The following is a 4,361-nucleotide window of genomic DNA, read 5'->3' as shown; positions in this document are numbered from 1 at the left end:
TCTTCACCCAACACAGTCAACTTGTGGAACTTTTTGCCAGGGGATGTTGTGAAAGCCAAAACTGTAACAGGGTTCAAAAAAGAACTAGATAAGTTCATGGAGGGTCGGTCCATCAATGACTATTAGCCAGGATGGGCAGGGATGCAACATCATACTCTGAGAGACTCTGTTTGCCAGAAGCTGGGAGTGGACGACAGGGGATGGATCATTCAATAATTGCCCTGTTCTGTTAATTCCCTTTGAAGCACCTGGCATTGGACACTGTCGGAAGACAGAGTATTGGGCTAGATGGCCCACTGGTCTGACCCAATATAGCCGCTCTTATGTTCTTATGTAAACATTAATTATAATATAATCAAAATGTTTAGTACAGAAACTCCCCAAGGTAACAACCTCTTGAGATAGCAACAATGTGAGATAATGACCTTGGCAAATAAGGCATTTTAAAAACCGTGGCCTACTAGGAAATGTATATTTATATACGTTTCACAATCACAAATCTAACATTCTGGAGCAAAGTCACTAAAACATAGTCCAACAAACAAATGTTCCTTTAATGTGCCCCTCCCTTCTCCATCCACTGCACCCCACTCATAGTTGTTGTCCTTGGTCAGTGGAGACTCAGAGGTGCTTTCACATGAGTTCACCTCCCACCCTGGGGAGATGCAGGGGAGAAGGCACCTTGCTTGTTCCTCCAGCTGCTTGCCACTCGCTCCGGCCGCTTACTCTGGTGCTGTTGTTTATTGTGTCACTGTTCACTCCATCACTGATGGCCCTGAGCCGTCACCTTCTGCTGCCACCTACCACTGTGTCCTGTGCAAGTCATTCTCTTGAGGTTCCACTCGGCTCTCAGTGGTTTCAGCTCTAATGGTCACTTAACAAAAGACTCTTTATGGAGCCTAATAAGCTCTATCTTTATAGAGGGGAGAGGGGCAGGCCAAATAGGGCCTGACACTTAGGCACAGCCCACACCACCAAGCAAAACCCCTTTCTCCCCCTCTCCCACTGGGATCTGCCATCCAAACCCCTCGCTTAGACAGTGCAGTTCACTTGAGGGTGACCAGTGCTTAATTTGTAATGAAAGAGGTGCCGAGACTCAACAAGTTTTTTACTTTCATAACTGATGCAGCAAGCTCAGAGGTGCCGGGACTCTGAACTGCCAGGTCCAGAGGTGTCGGGGCTCTGAACTGCCAGGCCCAGAAATGACAGGGCTCAGCCCTGGCAAAAATTAAGCATTGAGAAGCTGCCCCACTCCAGGAGAAAAAGGGCTGGAACAGGCCCCAGAGGCTGTGCAGACTGGCAGCCAGTCAGCAAAGGCCTGTGGAGAGCCAATCAGGGCCAGGCTGGGCCTTATATAAAGGCTGCCTAGCAAAGGAGAGGTGAGTCTCCCCTGGCCAGCAAGGGATGAGGACTGGCTCCTGGTAGGAGCAGCAGCTGGGCAGGGTTGCAGGGCAGTGGGAGCTCTGGCTGACCCTGCCAGACTGCAGGCCTTGAAACAAGGGCTGAGTGGGTGTTAGGATACGGGGAAGTGGCCCAGCCCAGGGAAGGTGGGCAGTGACAGGTAGTGGAGGAAGGCAGCAAACAGCTGCCGCTCAAGAGTCCCTGGGCTGGGGCCCAGACTAGTGGGTGGGCCTGCCCTCCCCACCCCCCCGCACTGCACCGCACCTTGCCATGAGGGAGCGTGGCCCATGGACTGCACCTTGTCCCTGAGGTAAGGGACTAGACTTTGGGGTGGCCATGAAGGCAGGTGTGGATTAGGACTGCTGATATACCGCCGGAAGGGGGGGAGAATGGAGTAGTGGGCGCTGCCGGAGGGCGGTGTCCTGAAGAGGACACCGTGGTCCAGAGAGTGGCGCGTGTCCCAGTGGTGGAGACAACACAGCAGAGCCGACAACGGGCGAGACACCAGCCAGCAGGAGGCGCTCTGAGGCTGGAATGAGCTAATTCCTGGACTGACCAGCAGGAGGTGCTGTGGTGATGAGTCAGCGCGTCGTTATACCCCCACATTCAATGCTAAAGTGATTTATAACCCAACACCAGCCAAAATTGATCACTTGGGCAACACAGCTCTGTCTGCTGGATACCTAGGCAAGGTAGGGGAGTTCAGGTAAATACAGTCTGGTTCTGAAGCCTTCCCCTCACTTGAGGCCTTACCCCCCCCCACCCCTCCCCCAGCAGTAGCTGTCGGGGGAGAGCTCAATCAGACCTTGCTTGCGAATCATAATTTGAGATTATAAGGTTGGCCAACATTGCCGAAACGGATGCGCCCACATTGTCAGAAAAAACAACAGCTGTGTGAAGAATCTAGTCTTTGTTCACACTTTTCAAACCTATTATACTTTTTCAGGTACAAGTATTTTATTGTACTCTGTACAGGCTTCTAAAGTGTGAACTAATGTTTCAATTTCAATTCAAATTTCCAACCAATGACTAATATGGCAACACTGCATGTAAGTTGCTGACCACAGGGCAGGGCCGGCTCTAGGTTTTTACTGCCCCAAGCAAAAAAAACAAACAAATCACCTCCGAGAGCACAACTGTTGAAGCAAAAAAAAAAAAAAAAAAAAAGTGGCCGGAGTGCTGCCCCTGGAATTGTGCCGCCCCATGCTTGGTTTGCTGGTGCCTAGAGCCAGTCCTGCCACTGGGGAGGTGTTGGGGAAATTCAAGGGGGGTTTATACCCCGAATGGGGGGTTTAGGGAAATCCCTGCCAGCGAGCTGTGCCTGGCAGGGTGTATAGAGGCGAGCCAGTTGTGCCTAGGAGAGCCAGGGCTGCCACATCCCATCCAGCAGCGGGCACTGGTGGAATCACAGAATCATGGGACTGGCAGGGACCTTGAGAGGTCATCTAGTCCAGTCCCCTGCACTCAAGGCAGGACTAAGCAGTAACTAGACCATCCCTCACAGCTGTCTGTCTAACCTGCTCTTAAAAATCTCCAATGACAGACAGTCACCTGCTGTGACTCCCTAGGCAATTTATTCCAGTGCTTAACCACCCTGACAGTTAGGAAGTTTTTCCTAATGTCCAACCTAAATCTCTCTTGCTGCAATTTAAGCCCATTGCTTCTTGTCCTATCCTCAGAGGTTAAGGAGAACAATTTTTCTCCCTCCTTCTCTATATAAATCCATGGTACACACACGTCTTGAATCCTGTGTGAAGATCTGGTCATCCCATCTCAAAAAAGATATATTGGAAACGGTGGAGAGATGAATAAGACTGGGACTTTTCAGCTTGAAAAGGGATGACTAAGGGGGGACATGATAGAGGTCTATAAAATCATGACTGGTGTGGAGAAAGTAAATAAGGAAGTGTTATTTACTCCTTCTCCTAACACAAGAACTAGGGGGCACCAAATTAAATTAATAGGCAGCAGGTTTAAAACAAACAAAAGGAAGTATTTATTCACACAACACACAGTTAACCTGTGGAACTCCTTGCCAGAGGATGTGAAGGCCAAGACAATAACAAGGTACAAAAAGAACTAGATACATTCATGAAGGCTAGGTTGATCAATGGCTATTAGCCAGGATGGGCAAGAATGGTGTCCCTAGCCTCTGTTTGCCAGAAGCTGGGAACGAGTGACAGGGACAGGATCACTTGATGATTACGTGTTCTGTTCATTCCCCCACTGTCGGAAGACAGGATACTGGGCTAGATGGACCTTTGGTCTGACCCAGTATGACCATTCTTACATTCTAACAACCTTTTATTTACTTGAAAACGGTCATGTCCTCCCTCAGTCTTCTCTTCTACAGACTAAACAAACCCAATTTTTTCAATCTTCCCTCATAGGTCATGTTTCTTGCTCTCCTCTGGACGTTCTCCAATTTGTCCACATCTTTTTTGAAATGTGGCGCCCAGAACTGGACAGAATACTCCAGCTGAGGCCTAATCAGCATGGAGTAGAGCAGAAGAATTTCTTCTTGTCAGTGCTTAATTTGTAATGAAAGAGGTGCAGGGACTCAAGCAATTTTTTTTACATTCATAACTGATGCAGCAGGCCCAGAGGTGCTGGGGCTCTGAACTGCCAGGCCCAGAGGCTCAGCTCTAGCAAAAACCAAGCACTGCTTCTTGTGTCTTGCTTACAACACTCCTGCTAGTACATCCCAGAATGATCGCTTTTTTTGCAACTTGTGATCCACTGGGACTCCCAGACCCCTTTCCGCAGTACCCCTTCCTCGGCAGTCATTTCCCAATTGTATGTGTGCAACTGATTGTTCCTTCCTAAGTGGAGTACTTTGCAATTGTCCTAGTGAACTTCATCCTATTTACTTCAGACTATTTCTCCAGTTTGACCAATCACTTTGAATTTTAATCATATCCTCCAAAGCACTTGGAGACCCTGCATGTCCCAAATAGCCA

Source organism: Terrapene carolina, unplaced genomic scaffold (assembly GCF_002925995.2).
Source record: "Terrapene carolina triunguis isolate 2854851 unplaced genomic scaffold, T_m_triunguis-2.0 Scaffold450, whole genome shotgun sequence".
Taxonomy (NCBI): Eukaryota; Metazoa; Chordata; order Testudines; family Emydidae; genus Terrapene; species Terrapene triunguis.
Note: the sequence above shows the minus strand (reverse complement) of the source record.